The sequence below is a fragment of the Geotrypetes seraphini genome, chromosome 4, assembly GCF_902459505.1.
Source record: "Geotrypetes seraphini chromosome 4, aGeoSer1.1, whole genome shotgun sequence".
Classification (NCBI taxonomy): Eukaryota; Metazoa; Chordata; class Amphibia; order Gymnophiona; family Dermophiidae; genus Geotrypetes; species Geotrypetes seraphini.
The window spans coordinates 167,070,513-167,091,297 of NC_047087.1; the positions used below are offsets into that span (position 1 = coordinate 167,070,513).

At 43.8% G+C, this 20,785-nt stretch overlaps 1 pseudogene; it reads right to left on the reverse strand.

Moving 5' to 3' along the window:
• Window positions 1-1,996: 1,996 nt before the first annotated feature.
• Window positions 1,997-20,305, reverse strand: LOC117359720 (annotated as a pseudogene).
• Window positions 20,306-20,785: the final 480 nt, after the last annotated feature.

A 20,785-nucleotide genomic window follows, 5' to 3' on the forward strand; every position in this document is an offset into this window, starting at 1 on the left:
CCTGAATAAATTAATGTAAAACCATTCTGAGCTCTCCTGGGAGAACGGTATAGAAAATTGAATAAATAAATATTGGTATTGCTTGCCATTTTTTCAGTAATAGAGCAGAAATCAGGCCCTATGCGATTTCTGTTCACGCCTGGGTGTGGATGGATTGGATGGGGGAGAGATGAGCATACTAGTGCTCCATGCTGGCAATATCCTTTGTGGTTATATATGGACCCCCACTTTCAAGCACACCTGACACATTGTTGGACAGTTTATCAGCATCACAATAGGTGTCATGAGGGGGACCCTGTGCTGTATTGGGAGGCAATGAAAGCTGTTCTTTGGAGAGGTGATTATCTGTTATACTACTCATGCCCGTGACAGAAATTTTGAGGTTATCTTGTCAGTGACTGAACGTCGCCGTTATGGGGGTTCTCCTCCTAGAACCTCAATCGGCAGTCATTGCTGGTCACGCAGGTAGCCTTGAATGAGAAATTACATCAAAGAACCCATAAATCCTTGCAATCTTATAAATATCGATGTTATACATATGGTAACCAAAGTGGTAAGCTGTTGGCTCACTTAATTGCCCAACGTGAGGGAAGGAAAAAAAAATGAGCAGGCACCAGCTTAATGAATAAGGATGCAGTGATTTGTACCATTTTTCGGAATTTCTTTGCTTGACTGTACTTAGCTCCCCAGAATGTGGGATTGCAGGGGGACCTTTATTTAGATGGATTGGACTTGCCTTTTCTAATGGATAAGCAGCCAGAATATATCAACAAACTTCTGATCCCATACTCTTCACCATGCACACTCCAATCCTCAGATCAAAATCTATTAGTAGTCCCATCACTTAGACACATCAATACAAGGAGAAACTCCATTTTTTTGTTTGTTTCCCTTCCCTTTGGAATTCAGTGCCTAACTTCTTAAGAGAGACAACATCTATGGAGAAATTCAAATCCTTCCTTAAAACAGCAGCAGAGCAGCGGGAGGCAGGAGAGAGGAAAGGAGGAGTAGCAAGGAGGGGACAGAGGCAGAGAAGAGTGAGGGGCAGCGGTGAGAGGTAGCTCTGCCCACCCCTCCAATGTCAGACCTTGGAGCTCCACCTTAAAAGGGGCGGAGCAGCAGCAGGTGGCGAGAGGCAGGAGAGGGAGTCAGGAGGCAGGAGAGAGGAAAGGAGTGGCGAGAAGTGGACAGAGGCAGAGAAGAGTGAGGGGCAGCAGCGAGAAGTAGCTCCGCCCACCCCTCTGTTAGACCTCGGAGCTCTGCCTTAAAAAGCGAGCGTTAAAGGCACTCACCTTAGTGAGAGCACCTTTGCGAAGGGCCTTAAGGGGCGAGTCACTGCACAAACAGCAGAACAACCGCAGCAGTCACAGCGAAAAGCCAGGGCAGACGCAGAGGAAAGCCAGAGCAGTCACAGAGGTCAGACACAGCAGACGCAGAGGAAAGCCAGAGCAGTTGCAGAGGACAGCCACAGCAGACCAAGTGGACAGCAATGGAAGCAGCAGACAGAAGCAGGAAGTTGAGCTACCCAGTTTTCTGCACCATCTGCCATAAGCATGACTACCTCCCCTCTGGGAGGCGGTCTTATGTATGCACTCGATGAAGGGAACTGGAGAACCTGAAGAAACAAGTCAGACTCCTGGAGGGCAGAATACTGGAACTGGAAGCACTTCGAGCAATGGAGGAGGAGGACAGGGATGCAGAGAATGTCAAGACAGAGGAAACCATAGAGGAAGAAGTCCGGAAGTTGGAGAAGTTCATCGAGGAAGCATACAGGGAGGCCGTGGAAAGTCACCAGCAACAGTGGAACTGCTGAGATTCACCTACAGAGAGGGAAGACCATCTGTAGGACGACCACAAGGAAGAAATGGGAGACACAGCGGCGAGATCTGGAAACAGTGGAGAGAAACTACAAGAAGACGAGTCCGGTGCAAGCCAATGCCAGGATGTGGGAAGATGGAAGTGCACAGAGGACACAGATCTACAGATGGAGAGATGGTCATACACCAGGGACACGGATCTGCGGCTAGAGAGGTAAGAGAAGATAGAGAGGACAGCAATAGTCATGGGGGACTCCGTCATCAGACAAGTCGACAGCCACATAATGGGAGGAAGACAGGATCGGCTGGTGACCTACCTGCCTACCAGGAGCCAAGGTAGAAGACATAGTGAGCCGCATCGACAGGATCATCAACAGCATGGAAGACGAAGATACTGCGGTGGTGATCCATGTGGGGACGAACATCATGCGCAACAAGAACTACACCAGGGAAGTACTGAAGAACCAGTTACAGATGCTAGGAAGGAAGCTGAAGACCAGAACACAGAGGTTAGAATTCTCTGAGATCCAGGGCCGATGAGAAGAGGCAGACGGAGCTACAAGCAGTCAATGCATGGATGTGGCGCTGGTGGGAGGAAGAAAGGTTCCACTTCATGCGCAACTGGATTACGTTCTGGAGGAAGAGCAAGCTGTTCAGGAAGGATGGATTCCACTTCAGCGGAGACAGAACGAGGCTACTTGCAAGCAACATCAAGAGAGAAATTGAGAAGTTTTTAAACTAGGAAGAAGGGGAAAGCCGACAGTCGACCAAGAGTCAATGGTTCGGGAACCGGTATACCCAGAGGATACTATGCAGGAAGATAGCAGGGAAGACTCACCGGATCATAGGCAAGACAGAAAACCTGACGGATTGAAAGAGACACAAGAGGGAAGGAAATGCAAGAAAATGACAGGCCGCAAACTCAAGTGTATGTGCACGAACGCAAGGAGCCTAAGGAATAAGATGGGTGAATTAGAAGCTATGGCACAAAAAGATAACCTTGACTTCATCGGCATCACGGAAACATAGTGGAACGAGGAAAACGTCTGGGACACTGTGCTACCGGGATACAAGCTATACCACAGAGACAGAGTGGCTCAAAAAGATGGGGGCATTGCCCTATACGTCAAAGAGGTAATTGAGTCTACCGGAGAAAACAATCAAACAATAAGGTAGAGTCTCTATGGGCCAAAATTCCGGGAACAAATGGCCTGGAAAAGATCGGTATCTACTACCAACCCCCAGGGCAGTCCGAAGAAATTGATGGCGAAATGACGGATGAGATTAAACACAACTGCAAAGGGGGCAACGCAGTTAATATGGGTGACTTCAATTATCCGGAGATAGACTGGAACCTAGGCACCTCCGGCTGAGGTAGGGAGACCAAGTTCCTGGATGCTATAGGCGATTGCTTGCTGGAACAACTTGTCAAGGAAAATACGAGAGGAAATGCAGTTTTGGATTTAATTCTAAATGGACTACAAGGACTGGCACAAGGTGTAGAAGTAGAGGGGATGCTGGGAAACAGTGATCTTAAAATGATTTGCTTCGACCTGGATACGGGAACGAAACATCGGTCCAGAACGACGGCCACGGCACTGAACTTCCGAAAAGGGAATTACGAAGGGATAAGACTCATGGTAGGGAAAAAGATCAAGAAGAGGATAAGCACTATAAAGATGCTAGAGCAAGCATGGTCCTTTTTTAAGGACACAGTCACGGAGGTGCAAAATCTATATATACCATGTATCAACAAGGGATCCAACAGGAAAAAGATGGAACCGGCATGGTTCACTGTAGCAATGAAGGAAGCGATGAGGGACAAGATAACTTCATTTAAGGAATGGAAAAGGTCAAAAACGGATGAAAACTGGAAAAAGCACAAAAAGCAGGTGCCATAAGGCGGTAAAAAGGCCAAAAGAGACTATGAGGAGAAAATAGCCAAGGAGCCGAAAAACTTCAAGCCGTTCTTTCGCTATATTAAGGGAAAACGACCCACGAAGGAAGCGGTGGGGTCGTTGGATGACCAAGGAATGAAGGGAGTGCTAAAGGAGGACAAAGCCATCGCCGACAAACTGAACACATTTTTTGCATCTGTGTTTACCGAAGAGGATATATGCAACATACCGGAAGCTGAAGGCTATATGTGAGAAACGAAGACGGGAAACTGACAGGGTTGACGGTCAGTCTAGAAGAGGTATGTCGGCAAATTGATAGGCTTAAAAATGATAAATCCCAGGACCTGATGGCATCTATCCGAGAGTAATCAAGGAACTGAAAGGAACTATAGCTGAACTGCTTCAACTGATAGCCAATCTGTCAATCAAATCGGGAAGGGTTCCAGAAGACTGGAAGGTAGCGAATGTTACGCCGATCTTCAATAAAGGTTTGAGGGGTGATCCGGGAAACTACAGACTGGTGAGTCTGACCTCGGTACCGGGAAAGATGGTAGAGGCGCTGATAAAGGACCGCATCATTGAGCACCTTGACAGACACGATCTGATGGCTTCAGCAGAGGTAGATCTTGCTTGATGAACTTGCTGCACTTCTTTGAGGGAGTAAACAGATGGATAGACAAGGATGACCCAGTCGGCATTGTATATCTGGATTTTCAGAAAGCTTTCGACAAGGTTCCACATGAACGACTACTTTGAGAAATTGCGAGTCATGAAATCGAGGGTGAAATACTCACGTGGATTAAAAATTGGCTGGCAGATTGGAAACGGAGAGTGGGAGTAAATGGACAATACGTGGACTGGAAAAGCATCACCAGTGGAGTGCCACAGGGTTTGGTGCTTGGACCCGTGCTCTTCAACATATTTATAAACGATCTGAAAATTGGTACGACGAGTGAGGTGATTAAATTTGCAGATGATACAAAGTTATTCAGAGTAGTGAAGACGCAGGAGGATTGCAAACATCTGCAACTTCACATAAACACGCTCGAGAAATGGGCCGCAGCATGGCAGATGAGGTTCAACGTGGCTAAGTGTAAGGTGATGCATGTTGGTAACAAAAATCTCATGCACGAATACAGGATGTCTGGGGCGGTTCTTGGAGAGACACCCCCCCCAGGAAAGAGACTTGGGATTACTGATGAAGCCGTCCGTGCAATGCACGGCGGCGACGAAAAGGGCAAACAGAATGCTGGAAATGATTAAGAAGGGGATCACAAACAGATCGGAGAGAGTTGTCATGCCGCTGTACCTGGAGTACTGCGTCCAGCACTGGTCGCCGTACATGAAGAAGGACACAGTACTACTCAAAAGGGTCCAGAGAAGAGCAACTAAAATGGTAAAGGGGCTGGAGGAGTTGCCGTACAGTGAGAGATTAGAGAAACTGGGCCTCTTCTCCCTCGAACAGAGGAGATTGAGAGGGGACATGATCGAAACATTCAAGGTACTGAAGGGAATAAACATTGTAGATAAGGACAGATTGTTAATCTTCTCCAAGGTAGGGAGAATGAGAGGGCACTCTCTAAAGTTGAAAGGGGATAGATTCTGTACAAACATAAGGAAGATCTTCATCCAGAGAGTGGTGGAAAACTGGACTGCTCTTCCGGAGTCTGTTATAGGGGAAAACACCCTCCAGGGATTTAAGACAAATTTGGATGGGTTCCTGTTGAATCAAAATGCAAGCAGGTAGTGCTGGTCTTGACCTGGGGGCCACCATGGGAGTGGACTGCTGGGCACGATGGACCACTGGTCTGACCCAGCAGCGGCAAATTCTTATGTTTTATTCCAAGTTTGACTGTCCTTCTAAGGATTTTATAAACTTAATTTCAGCCCACTTAAGTTGGACTGCTACGTGTTACCCTACCCTTTTGTATTTTCCTGTGTTTCTCTTTTTTATTTATTTATTCAATTTTCTATACCGTTCTCCCAGGGGAGCTTAGAATGGTTTACATTAATTTATTCAGGTACTCAAGCATTTTTCCCTGTCTGTCCTGGCGGGCTCACAATCTACCTAATGTACCTGGGGAAATTTTCTTTATTTATATTGTAGTTCTCCTTTTTCCTCTCGTTTCATTATGTCCTTTGGTCTTATTCATCCATTGTTTTAACTGATGATGTTTTTTTTTGTTTGTTATAATTTGTCCCCTTCTTGATTTTATTGTATAACCACCTTGAAAATTTTGATATGGTGGTATAACAAATTTTTAATAAACTTGGAAACTTGGAACTCTTAAATGTGCCTATTCAGGAGGGGGAAGTGGAGTTGGCTATTGGGCAAAGCTCTACCTTGAAGGCGCCTGGATTAGATGGATACTGGGCTGAATTCTACAAATTGATGAAATCAGAAATAGTGCGCCCCCTTACTGATATGTTTAATGTAGTAGTAAACTCAGAAGCAATGCCGGAATATCTTAACGTAGCCTTTTGAGATCTTTCAGGGAACTAAACAGGCTGTCCTTTATTTCTGTTGCTGTTTGTTTTATCTTCAGATCCCTTGCTTTGAGATAATATAATCATTTATTTATTTATAACCCGCTATACCAATCCGGATATAGTGGGGATACAAATTGGGGAATGTGGTTTTAAACTAGTACCGTTTGCAGACGACATCTTAGTCCATATAACAAATCCCTGGAAATTGTTGCCGGCCCTTTTGGAGAATATTAGAGAATATGGAGATTTTGCTGGGTTTGGCCTAAATTTAGCTAAATTGGAGACCTTGCCGTCATCCCTGGATTTAAAAACTTCATGGGGACCTTCCTTCCCCTTGCAGTGGGTGGAGGGGGAGTTTAGATATTTGGGTATTCAATTGCCGATCTTGACTTTGCGGCTTTACTCAGTTAATGTTTATCGAGCATTAGAGCAGACGACTGAACAGTTAGACCAGTGGAAAGATCTTCCCCTATCTTTTTGGGAGAGGATAACACTTATCCGCATGGTTATATTCCCCCAAAGGTTATACATGTTACAATTGCTACCCCTGTGGCTTTCGCGGAAAGATATTGGGGCCTTGAAACAATTGCTATCTCGATTCTGTTGAAACAGACATAAACCGTGTCTTCAATATTTTCTTCTAGTGGGTACTTGGTTGCAGGGTGGGCTCGGTATCCCTAAATTTGGATTATATAATTCGGCTTGCTTGTTAAGACATTTAAAAGATTGGATGCAATGAGAACAGCTATTTACACCGCTATCTTTAGAGGAAGCATATTATGCTCCATTCTCCTTGTATGCTTTATTCCATCTGTCGGGATACAATATACCGGGGGAATTAAGGGGGAGCATTTTGTTAAGATCCTTATGGGAGGCCTGGGGATATCTGGTGCCCAGATTAAGGGGTGATCCAGAAAGCTCTGACCAATTACCTTTGCGAGGAAACCCTTCCTTTGAACCCGGAATGGATAACCCTATTTTCTTAGTTTGGGGTCAGCAGGGCATAACTTTATTAGCATATTTATAGGCTGATACAGCTAAATTGTATGCCCTGGGAGCCCTAGTGCCCCGGTTGGGCAAGGATTGGGGGAATACCTATGCTTATTGTCAAATCAAACACTATTTAGCGTCTCTCTCGGCAGAGACGTTGAGTCAGGGCTTGGGGCACAAACTTCGCCACTTTTTCTGGGGGTGGCACTTCATAATACCTCTGTGTCCTCCTTGCATAGGGCGCTGGTTCCCCTTGAGAGTTGGGGAGATGTTCAGTCTATCAAGTCTGCCTGGGAAGGGGAACTTGGGACCACTGGGACCTCTTGAATACTGTCAGGGGCCTACCATGTTTGATTATAGGAGCAATATTGAGAGAGAGTTATATCCAGGAGTTCTACAGAGCCTATTTTACCCAGGTGCAGTTACACAAAATAGGTGGAATTGAGTCTCCTTTATATATTAAATGTCATAGGGAACCTAACACTTTCTCTCACTCCTTGTGGGATTGCTGATTGGTCCAGAGATTTTGGGCAGCAATCCAATGATATCTGCAATTCATACTGAGAAAACCAATTCAGGGTATAGTGGCGCAGATGGTTTTGGATTTGCCCGTAGCCTCTACGAGCTTGCCTAAAGAAGCCCGCCTCTTGTGTCATAAGGTATGTTTCCATGCACATAAATGTATCTTGCAATCATGGACTTCCAATGGCTTGCCGTCCTATTGGCAACAGTGAAATTAGTTGCATGCCTTGGTAGCCTGGGAGGCAAGGTGGGTGAAGGGACATCCTGGGTGCCAAAGAAAATTTTTGCTTACTTGGAATGTTTTCTTGCAGTCCTTGCCTCCAAGGGGACAAAGCTTACTGCCGAACAAGTTAGGTTGACAAATGCCATTTGACAATGAATCCTTATCTTGGAGGATGTACATGTATCTCTAAGGGATATGCGGGTGGTGAGTTTGATTTGTTGGGCAGGGCCATAAGAGTATAGGCCCTCTAGCTCCTTTTTTTGAACCTTTGTTTCATTGAGACCACCCGTACTCTTCTGGACTGTTCTCAAGGTTGAGGAGGGATGGGATTAGGGGGGTTGATCTTCACTGTTATATTGCAAAAAAAATTGATATAGCTTGTTGATTTTTTTGTGTGATTCCCTGTGTATGTACCTGTATTGCTGATGTCTGTCAATTGTTGTTTTCATCAATAAAAAACTGTTTAAACATGTGGAGGGGCATAATAGAAAGGGACGTCTAAGTCTGTTTACGTCCAACTCGCAAGTCGTCCAAAGTAAAAAATAGCTTAGGACATATTTTCGAAAAATATGTCTAAAAATTTTTTACTTTCGAAAATCATCTAATTATACATCCTGCAGATCTGATCGTCCAAGTCGCTAAATCGTCCATCTTTATACCACATTTTCGTCTAACTTTTTGTCCAAGTCCAAAATGCCTAGAACAAGCCCTTTTGGACGTGGGAGGGGTCTGCAAAGTGATGGACTGCACACCCAGACATGCCACCTAAATAGTGGGGTGCCTTACAGGGCACTGCTGTGAACTTCACCAAAAGGGTGCCATGGCTTCTCCTCACTACAGCTCTCTTATAGGTCACGGTGAGCCCCCCAAACCACCTCCAGAATCTCCTAGACCCACTTATCTACTATCCCACTTATATGCCAGTAAAAAAGGGTTTTAGGGAGTGCACATGTTTAAGTATCAATGCAGTGATTACAGGGGCTTATGGGCATGGGTTCTCCTCTCTATGGGTCCCTAACCCACCCCCAAGATGACTTAAGCTGCCTCTTTGCTGGACGACTAGGCTTTCCTATGCCAGGCGGCCAGGTGATGATGGTCTGGAGGCTGAATTTTAAAGTTGTGATTAATATTTTTATGGAGGTGGGGGGGGGTCGGTGATCACTGGAGTAGTGTGTGGGGGTCTGTTTTATGTGTTTGCAGTGCTTATCTGGTGACTTTAGGTGGTTTTTTGTGACTAGACCATGTGCTAAGTCACAACGTCCAAGTTCTGTCGATCCTGGGCTGTATAACTTTCGGTTATTCATGCTGTACGACTAAATCTAAGCCGGCCCATGTCCCGCCCAACTCCTGCCCTTGACACTCCTCCCGAAACGCCCATTTAGCTTTGGTCATTCAGCGGCACTATGAAGGCCTAGGTCGTTTAGAAATACATCCAAAACCCGTTTTTATTATCAGCACTTGGACGTATTTGGGAAATATTCGTCCAAGTGCTGACTTAGGCCGGTTTATGGACGTTTTTCTCTTTTGATTATGAGCCCCATAAAGTCTAGACACCTGTCTAAAAATTAATTTTTAAGATATGTTTAAAAATACTGATGAAAAGATAGCCAAGGGAAATTTGCATGAGGAGCAGTTATTTCAGCATGCTAGTAAATTGGGATCAATGGAAGAATAATTGGGAGAGGTGAAAAATGTAGAGATGACTTTTTTTGAAAGTTAAATACAAAGGGCCAGATTCTACAGAAGTCGCTAAAAGTTAGGTGGGGGTATCCACCCTACCACCACCTAACTTTAGTTTAATTGGGTTTAAGTGGTGCAATAATTAGGCATGCCTCGTTAGAAATGTATATAAACCAAAAATAAATCCAGATATTCCAAAACAAGGTTTATAATATGACTAGTAGTACTAAACGAAGGAAAAAGGATCTCAGAAATCCACACCAAAAATCATTACAATCTATATTGGCTTAAACATGGATTGGGGTTTTATTTCATTGATCCTTAAAAAAACCTTTGAATTAACTTGATTGTGTGCACAAACAATCTTTTTACTTTTTTTTTTTTTCTTATTTTGTTTTACTATAAATACTTTTAAATAATCCCATAAAAATCCAAATGATTTGCTAACAAACACCTCTCGCAGATATAATAATTTCAAACTGCATGAGAAAAAGCACCCATAGTGAGTACAGTATACCCCTGAAGTTCATGGGGGTTGTGTTCCTAGAACACCCATGAACTTTGAAAAACCGTGATTATTGGATGCGGAAGAGGAGTGGGAGAGGGCTGCAGGGGTTGCGGTGGTGGCTCCTGCGAGTGCCGATGCAGGTGGTGGTGATTGCAGTTCCGACCAGGGCCGGGATCGTTGCTCAGATCGCAGGTCAGGCAGAACAGATCGGTGATGTCGCGGGGCTGAAGGATGCGTTTGGCGGGGTCCCGGGTCACAGAAGAGGTGGACGGAGGATACAGTAATTGCGGAGGGAAAAACCACGAACAACTGGGGCCTCAAACTCTGAACTGCGACTTCACGGGGGTATACTGTAAAACTATAATGCAAAGCTATTACTCATAACCTTTATGAAGAGCACTTACCTTGCATGGAGCACAAAACTTTGTGTGTCAAAATCTCATTCTTGAATGTAACACTGAACTTTTGTCATAAACTATCAAAATTTTCTTCCAACGGACCCCGTTTCGCCTGACCTACCGGGCTTTATCAAGGAGGCAGCCGGTGCTTTAATGCATTGACTGCAGAAGTCAAACTCTCAAGTGCTTCAAACTCCAAATGCTCCATGCAAGATAAGTTAATTGAAATGTTTTTAAGGATCAATGAAAGAAAACCCCAATCCACGTTTAAGCCAATAGAGATTGTAATGATCTTTGGTGTGAATTTCTGAGATCCTTTTTCCTTCGTTTAGTACTACTAGTCATATTATAAACCTTTTTTTGGAGTATCTGCAATAATTAGCCATACCATTAAAATCCAATTAAACCCTCGGATAAAAAAAATAGCCACCGCTACATGGCCTCTGGGATAGAGAGTTGCGCAGGGACAGAAATCTCACCCGTCCCCGTCAGCATCCTCTCCATTCCCACCCGTCCCCGTCAGGATCCTCTCCGTCCCCACCCGTCCCCGTCAGGATCCTCTCCGTCCCCATCCATCCCCACAAGGAATTATCTCCATCCCCGTCCGTCCCCATAAAAAGCAGCAATTACTTCTGACAGGATCATCAATTCCAGTTTCTTTTGTGTTTGCGCTGCTGTTTTCCTTGTGGAATCTCTTTGGTGGAACCCTTTTTTTGTTTTCTGTTCAGGTAATTAACTTATAAACCCCCTCTTTTACTAAGGCTGACGTGTCCATTATATTATATGGACGAACCCTGCTTCCAAAGCCTTCCATCCCCGTGGGAGTCCCGTTGGCTAGAGGGGGGGTCCCCGTGGGAGTCCCGTGGGCCAGAGGGGGGTCCCCGTGGAAGTCCCGTGGGTTAGGGAGGGATTCCCATGGGACCCCGCGGGAACTGCAGGATTCCCGCGATCCCCGTTCCCGTGCAGACCTCTACTCTGGGACTAGCGGTACCTAGTGACGTTGAAGTCTGAGAGTGAGCATGGTTAGGGGTGGCACCAGATTTCAGTATCACTATGCACCACTGGCTGCCATTCAGAAACTGGCATTTGGCTCCTCCACTTACCTTTGGGCACTATATAAATCACAGCTGGCGGCCTGAGCCGTCGATTGGTAGGGCAACCTAGCCTTCCTGGACACGTTTGTTTATTTCATTTTTTTCTTTATTTATATACCATTTATATCTTAAATGGTTTACATTCAAGTACTTTATCATATTTCCCTATCTGTCCCAGTGCGCTCAAACTCTAGTGTACCTGGAACAATGAGGGGATTAAGTAACTTGCCCAGGGTCACAAGGAGCAGCAAGGGATTTATTTATTTATTATTTATTAAAAAATTTATATACTGCGATTTCCACATATAACATAGACTCCCAGCATGCGTTCAGCTGTGCGGGATCCATCCTGCCAAGTCAAACAAAAGAAAACACACCAAGTGCGGCTTTTCAAAACATCTAAGTCAGCCCTTTCTGGCCTTGCCAGCTCCCCCACAACCCCCCTATCCTCAATCAGAGTGAGTGGGTACCCTTTATCTTCCACACTGATGAGTCTGAGTGTTGGGTTGTGATCTTGTGCTGTCTCCTGGTCAGACTTCTGCTTCAGGTATGACGCAGCTTCCAGCTCCTTTGGTCCTCCCTCTCGGACAAGCCCTCTCTTCTGCCCTCCGGTCCACAATCCACCACCAGGATTCTTCTTGCTCCATCTTTGCACACACAATTTGTAATCCACAGAAGGATGGCAGTTTGTCACTACTGGTTGCTGCATGTATCTGTTTTGACAGTTCAACAAAGTTAGTTCACAGCAACACTATTCACTTTGTAATATCCAATAGCCAATTCGAAAAAAGAAAATTATCTCTGAGTGACACCTACAATGTAGGTGCTGCTAGGTGCCATTTATAGAATCAAACCCTTTGTGATTTTTGTGTTAAATTATGAGCCCTCCAGGAAAAAAAAAATGACTTATTGTACCACAATGTATAGCACTTGTCTACCACTTCAATAGACTTCAGGCATGCAAGGCATCTTATACATTTAAGTATTGTAGGTATTTTTCTGTCTGGAGGGCTCTCAATTAAAAAAAAAAAAAAGTTGAAGTGGGATTTTGAACCTGGGTTCCTTAGTTTATAGTTCACTGTATTAACCACACAGACTGTTAAGAATTCCCATAATACCTGAAGCTGTCATAGCACCTAGTATCCCCTTCTGGCTTCACTTTCAGGGGAGAGGGATGGGGACAGCAATCACTGGGGGGATTAAGGAAGTGTTAAGCCTTAATCCTTCCAATGGACAGTTGCTCCATTGGAGCACCTTTCTGTGAACTGGACTTTCCTGAAGCAGGTAGAAGTAAAGATGCCCTACTTTTTAGATCTGGATATTTCTTTCCCTTTGGTTATCACTGTTGGTACTTGTGACCTGAATGTGGCCACTATGAAGAAGGGATACTGGCTAGATGGACCATTGGTCTGACCCAGTATAGCTATTCTTATGTTCTTATTTAGGTTGTGACTGACATTTTGCTAAAATTTAGCTGCTTAAAACTTACTCAGCTTGACTTGACTTTCCTACTGAAAACCAGTCTAATAGTTTTTGGCTACATATTGATGACACACCTGTTCTTTAGCATGTAACATTGGATTGTGTGATATCATCTGCTTTTCATTTCTGTGTTAACAGCTCTAATCAGTGGCATGCAGTTAGGGCTTTCAGGGAATCCCAGCTCTACAGCCTTGCTTTTTTTGTTTGTTTGTTTACTTTTTGCTTAATGCAGTTTTATTTGTTGAGTATGCAGCCTGCTCAACCAGACAAACTGCCTCAAACAAAAAATAAACCACCACAACAACAAAAAAGCAGGGCTTTCGAGTTAGGGATTCTCGGAACACCTGAAGGCCCTGACAGTACTGATCTAAATTTGATTGGCTGAGCAGCATCTGCCTGTTGCCTGCTCAACCATTCAAATTCAGGGGGTGGGGAGAATCTCCTGAAGGTGCTGACCACACGCCACTGGCTCTATGTATACAACCCAGTTGTTCAGTCCTGGGATAGAGATAGAAAACTTTTATGGTGATACAATCATAATCCATGTTATTTTATAACTAATAACAATTCTGTTATTTACCCCATTTGGTGAAAGTTTCTGCTTACCAGAGTGCTCTGCCCGTTCTCTGTGATTTATGGGCTTTGTGCGGTCTGAAAGGTGTGTCACATTGGAGACAGCCAAGCAAATACTGACATTACTGCTGCTGCTTGTCTTTGGGATATCTACTCAAGACATGGCATTTAAATTAGTCAGAAATTAAACAGCTGCCATAATGTGAATATAAATAATAATTAACTGATAACAGTCAAACCTGATTTATTTTGATATATATATATATGGGGTTAGAAACAGGACAAGATATATTTATTCAAGTAAACCTTAATGTTATTTCTGTAATCTTAATTACGTTGATCGACAAGTCCCTGTCCTCACGGTTAACCATGAGAAACCATTCCCGTATCATTCGTTAAGGAGAGAGGGAAGAATCAGAGTATGAATGGGCACATCCACTGACCCTCAAGCATTGCATATAAGAATGCTGGTGTAGAAGGACTGAGGTTGCGATAGACACTAATGAATGACACAAGATGGTTTCACATGGTTATCCTCAGGGACGGGGACAAATTATGTCCACGTGTCATTCTCTAACTGGCATATGCATATTTTTTCCATATAAGAATGAAGGTGAGCTTACAGTTTTATGAAGGAGTTTATGCATTCAGGATTGCTAACTATATCTAAATTACTAGCAACAAAAAATGAACAAACTAACAACATTTTGGTAAAAATACCTTCATGAAAGTAAAGGCAACAAGAGCAATGAGCCCTGTCTCAAGTGTCATAAGCTCGGATTCAGAGAGCCTGCACTATTCAGGAGTCTTAGCAGGACAGGATTAACCAATCGGCCAAGTGGGCATATGCCTAGGGCCCGAAATGGTCTGGGGGGCCCGATGAAGGAGGGCATCAACATTGTTTTTCCAAACAGCGATGGGCCCCTCCAGCATTGATTGGTAACGTGGGGCCCCCCCCCCAACGGAAAGTAAGACAAGCAAGCAACGCGGGTAAGAAAGGCAACAGGAACTGTAATTGTGCAAGTGGTGCTGCTTACCCAAAGCTTCCCTCTGACGCAGCTTCCTGTTTCTGCCTGGGCGCATGGTGGGGTGGGGCGGGGCAGGGGCAGGGGGCCCAGTGTACTTGGGTACCTAGGGGCCCTTGACGAATTAATCCTGCCCTGAGTCTTAGGGGCCCTTTTACTAAGCTGCATTAGGTGCTAGCTAATATAGCCATGCAGATGGTAACCCGAAATTGAAAGTACTATGACTGCCTAAATTTTCCTTTCTGGTGGACAAATTTGTGTTCCAGCTATAGATATGAAAAAATGAATGCCGATAGTTTGGGGCACAGTAAGTTATTTAAGTTGGTTTGGGGGCCGTTGACATCATATATTACCTCACTATAGTAGGTCTTTGATTATAAGTCAGTTTTGGTTTATTTTCGTACACATCCAGGAAGGGGGGGGGAGGCTATTTCTGTCCTAATTTGACTTTTGAGTATGTCCACCTGGGGTGGGAGGAGGGTTGGGAGGATATTTTTAATCTGAATAGGGTAAGGTTATTGGGATAGTCTATGTTTTTGTGTTTTATTGAATAATCATTGGGTGGGGGGGCAGAAAATGGTTGGATATGCATATTTGAAAGTTTAATGTGCTTTTATTAACTTATTATATAATATAGATTTGTGTATTGCACTTTTGAAGTTTAGAAAATCAATAAAGAAAAAAAAAAAAAGAGAAAGTACTCTCTTACGTGATGGGACATACACCCCATATAGAGAGTTGTGCAGGGACAGAAATCCCCTCCCATCCCCAATAGAATCAAACCCGTTCCCATCCGTCCCCGCTAGGAGTCAAACCCGTCCCTGCCCGCCCCCGCTGGAATCAAATCCATCCCCACCTGTCCCTATAAACTTCAGAAGTAGTTATTTCATTTAATTATGCTACTGAATTAAAGGCTCAGGTAGAGACCCATTTACAAGTAAGCAAAGACACTTTATTAATTTGGAAATATTAATTGGGAAGAATACATACTTTGTAAATGGGATTCTACCAGAGCCTCTAATGTAAATATAAAATATAAATATTCAGCTGATGAGGACCCTCAAGCTGTCAGCAGTTGGCCAGGGGTTCCTTTTGCCAAACTTGGCAGGCAGCAGTAGCATCCCTGAGTCACAGATGCTGGTACCTCAGTGACTCATGGATGCTGCCAGTGACTGCTGCGCTTGGTGGAGGGGAGTTCTGGCCGTCTCTAGAGGAGGTCCTCTGCTGGCGGTGCTTGGGGATCCCCACCAGACACAGCAAGGGTCAGCAAGTACTTCGACACTGTAGAAATAAAACCAGAAATGCATTTCCTTTTCTTTTGAACACAATACAAAAACATCTACTATATACATTTCCCAAAGCTAAAATATTTTAGGCAATAAATTCCATTTTTTTTACCTTTGTTGTCTGGAGACTTATTTTTCTATCAAGTTGGTCCCAGTTTCTTTTTCCCGATTTCCCATCTTCTGTAAATTCTTCTGTTGCTGTTCCTCCTACCATTGCTTTTTTCAAATATGCAATCCGATCTGCTTGTTCCTCTTTCTTTTTAAGACCCACAAAAATCATTTTAGTTCCAGGAATATATGTCTTAGTACTCCATTAGTGTATGTTCTCCCTAGACAATACCTTTGCTCTTGTTTGTATCTGTGTAAGTGAATCCTGCAGCTTGTCCTGTTTAGCATCCAAACAGACCTCAAAGGTTTGGGCCTGTCATGTGTTTTCCATCTTTTTCAACTGTGTGACAACTGAGTACATTTCTGTGCAAATAATTTCTTTCCTTTTTCAACATCACCCATTTTGTCCCAATAAGATTACCACCAGTAGTTTCCTATGTTCTCACCCTTCTTCCTAGCTTTGTAAAGGTAAATTAGAATAAGGGATCTCCTACGAGTGTCACCCAATCATCATATTTTAGGGTAACTTAACCACTGCAGAATTAGCTATATATGGAAAGGGTTTCTTAGGTTACCTTTTAAAGGATGCTTTTAGGCAATCTCAAGATTTTCGGCCTTAACAAAACCTGTGAAAGGCAGCTAGTGCTAACGACCACGAAGGGAAGAGAGACGTTACGAAGGCATGCTTTTAACTCCTCCAAGCCAATACACAACTGCAGGACCAGCATCGAGCATAAATCTCCAGGCACGTCCCCACAGCCAAAACAGAGAGAAATATTAATACATGAAGCCTAGAAGAAGAAACACGGTGAGGACAATTTTTTTTTTTTTTTAACTGCACAACTTCCTCCACCATAGTCCTTAGTCACCATTTATCATGTGGTAGAATTCACAATAATCAGACCCAGAGTCTTAAAGGGCTGGCTTTGGAGGCAACAGTAACTGTAATGCAATAAAGTGAGGGTAAATGCTTCACAGAATACCAAACCACCCAGGGAGAGTGGTCCTTGTAGTACAGAATTGGCCTCACAGGCCATGGTACACAGACCTAGTAGTGCATCTTCAGATAGACAAGGGTCTCATACTGCAGGTACAGACCAATCTTCTGTCTTAGGGCCCAGTGGTCATAGAAGATCCAAATCACTTTGGTCTTATGACATAGTTCTTGAGCACACGGCATTAGAGAACAAAGAATACTAAGAGGTACTCACTACTATCTCCTCAGAGCCAAGAAGCCTACGATAGTCTCCACTTACACTAAGGCATGGGAGACATTTCAACACTGGTGCATAAAAGAGAAGGTGGGGCCATTTAGTGCTCCAATTGCAATGGTGCTTGCTTTCCTCCCAGCAGGTCTCAACAAAGGCCTCACAGTGGACCTTTCATGCTTCAGACCCTGTGTGTGCAAATCTCACCTGGCTTATCCGGGGCACTAAAGCTCAGACCACTGGTAAAACAACTGTTTCCATCATGGAACTTTAACATGGTTTTGCATGGCCTCAGTTAGGCTCCATATGAGTCTACTCAAGAGGCATCCTTGTTGGATCTTACCATCAAGTATTTTTCTCATGTCTATTATGTCATTGAGATGAGTCTTGGAGCTGCAGGCCCTGCCATGCAGGGAGCCCTTCCTAAAGATCACAGAGGCGGGAGTTTCCTGAGTACAGTCCCAGCCTTTTTGCTAAATGCTGTTTTGGATTTCATATTAATCAAGAGGTAAGATTGCCAGCATTCCAGTCCACAGAGTCAAAGAAAAAGGACTGGATTCAGCGAAAGCTGGATTTGAGGAGAGTCCTGTGTTATCTAGAGGTCACCAATAAGTTCCAACTGTCAGACCATCTATTTGTGCTTATCAGTCAGGCTACTTAAACAAAATGAAATAATCACTCATAAGTAAATTCCTACCGAAGCAGTTTCAATATTGCTTATATGTCTTGGTAGCTTTTTGTGCTCAGAATCATGAAGACAATAACTGGGGCATAAACCCTGACACTACTGTCTCATCACCCAATCATCGCTTCTTAAAGCACCATTTGTAGATGACATAAATGTTTAAATTGAATGAATGACTTAAGGAGCCATAAAAGGCAAAACTACTTCATCTGTATACGTTAAACCATGAATGGTAACTTATCTTATAGTTTGCCGGTGTCAGGTTCCGACGTGACAGAAGCCAAAAACAGAAAACTATTACTGTTGGGAGATTCCATCATCAGAGGCATTAACCTTGGAACACAAGGCGAGGAGACCAAAACAGTGAAATGTCTTCCAGGATCCTCAGCTACCAGGAGTTCCAGGCAAATACTGACTATAATTAAGGAAGAAACTAAGGATTTTAACACTGATGTTGTTATCCATCTGGGAACAAATGACCTGGCCAACAACTCCACACTTGCAGCACAGAAAGCTTTTCGGGAGCTTGGTGAGGGCGTGAAACCTTTTGTAAAGACTTTAGCTTTTTCTGAAATACTGCCTGCATATGGAAAAGGAGAGCAAAGAATGAAAAACACAGAGGACTTTAATAGATGGCTCAGAGCTTGGTGTCATCAAGAAGGCTTCAGGTACATAGGAGGATGGGGAAATACATGGAAGGACAAGAAGCTATATTGCACAGATGGGCTACATATTACTACAGCAGGAAAAAGAAACCTTGCAGAGAAATTTAGACAATATTTTTCTAGGCATTTAAACTAGAAGGTGGGGGTGGTGTATGTACGAAGGACAATTATAGAGACCACCCCCGGCAAAAGAAAAGATGTGATAGTAGTAAAGGCTGCAACATAAGCAATATCAGCAACTCATTTCTTAGTATTGCAACGGAAAGTGAAACGACACAAAAATCCATACGAAAAAGGAGATTATCGCTGAAAAATAGCTGGAAAGCGATGACCACAAATGCTCGCAGTCTAAGCAACAAAGTTCATGATCTGCAAGCCCTGATATTAGAGGCAGATCTAGATATTGTTGCTATCACAGAGACATGGTTCAGTGAATCACATGGATGGGATGCAAACATACCGGGATATAATCTTTTTAGGAAGGACAGAGATGGTCATAAAGGTGGAGGAGTAGCTCTCTATGTAAAGATCAATATCCAAGCGACCGAAATGCAAGGGACCTGGGGAGAGGAAGAAGCGATATGGATTGCTCTGAAAAGAGAAGATGGAACTTCTATCTACGTGGGTGTAGTCTACAGACCTCCGACTCAATCGCAGCAAATTGATAAGGATCTTATTGTGGATATCCAAAAGTTTGGAAGGAAAGAGGAGGTTCTGCTGTTGGGAGATTTCAACCTGCCGGATGCGGACTGGAATGTTCCGTCTGCGGAATTGGAAAGAAGTAGGGAGATTGTGGATGCCTTTCAAGAGGCTCTGCTCAGACAAATGGTGACGGAACCCACAAGGGAAAAAGCGATATTGGATCTGGTCCTCACAAATGGAGAGAGTATCTCTAATGTTCGAGTGGGTGCTCACCTGGGTAGTAGCGATCATCAAACGGTTTGGTTTGATATAACGGCTGAAGTGGAGAGCGGCCGCACAATACTTAAAGTCCTAGATTTCAAACGTACGGACTTTAATGCAATGGGAAAGTACCTGAAGAAAGAGCTGTTAGGATGGGAGGACATAAGAGAAGTGGAAAGAAAGTGGTCTAAGCTGAAAGGAGCGATAAAAATGGCTACGGACCTTTATGTGAAGAAAATCAATAAAAACAAGAGAAAAAGGAAGCCGATATGGTTCTCCAACCTAGTGGCTGAGAAAATAAAGGCGAAAGAGTTGGCGTTCATGAAATATAAAAAAAACCCAAGAAGAGGAGAGCAGAAAGGACTACAGGGTGAAACTGAAAGAAGCCAAGAGAGAGATACGTTTGGCGAAGGCACAGGCGGAAGAACAAATGGCTAAAAATGTAAAACAGGGAGATAAAAATTTTTTCAGATATATTGGTGAAAGGAGGAAGATAAAAAATGGAATTGCTAGGCTGAAAGATGCTGGGAACAAATATGTGGAGAGTGATGAGGAGAAAGCAAATGTGCTAAACAAATACTTCTGTTCTGTGTTCACAGAAGAAAATCCTGGAGAAGGACCGAGATTGTCTGGCAAAGTTACACGAGAAAATGGAGTAGATTCTGCGCCGTTCACGGAGGAGGGTGTTTATGAGCAACTTGAAAAACTGAAGGTGGACAAAGCGATGGGACCAGACGGGATCCATCCCAGGATACTAAGGGAGCTCAGAGAGGTTCTGGCGAGTCCTATTAAAGACTTGTTCAACAAATCTCTGGAGACGGGAGTGATTCCTGGGGATTGGAGGAGAGCGGATGTGGTCCCTATTCATAAAAGTGGTCACAGGGATGAAGCAGGAAACTACAGGCCGGTGAGCCTCACTTCAGTTGTTGGAAAAATAATGGAAGTGTTGCTGAAAGAAAGGATAGTGTATTTCCTTGAATCTAATGGGTTACAGGATCCGAGGCAACATGGCTTTACAAAAGGTAAATCGTGCCAAACGAACCTGATTGAATTTTTTGATTGGGTGACCAGAGAGCTGGATCGAGGACATATGCTAGATGTAATTTACTTGGATTTCAGCAAAGCCTTTGATACAGTTCCTCATAAGAGGCTGTTGAACAAACTTGAAGGGCTGAAGTTAGGACCCAAAGTGGTGAACTGGGTCAGAAACTGGCTGTCGGACAGACGCCA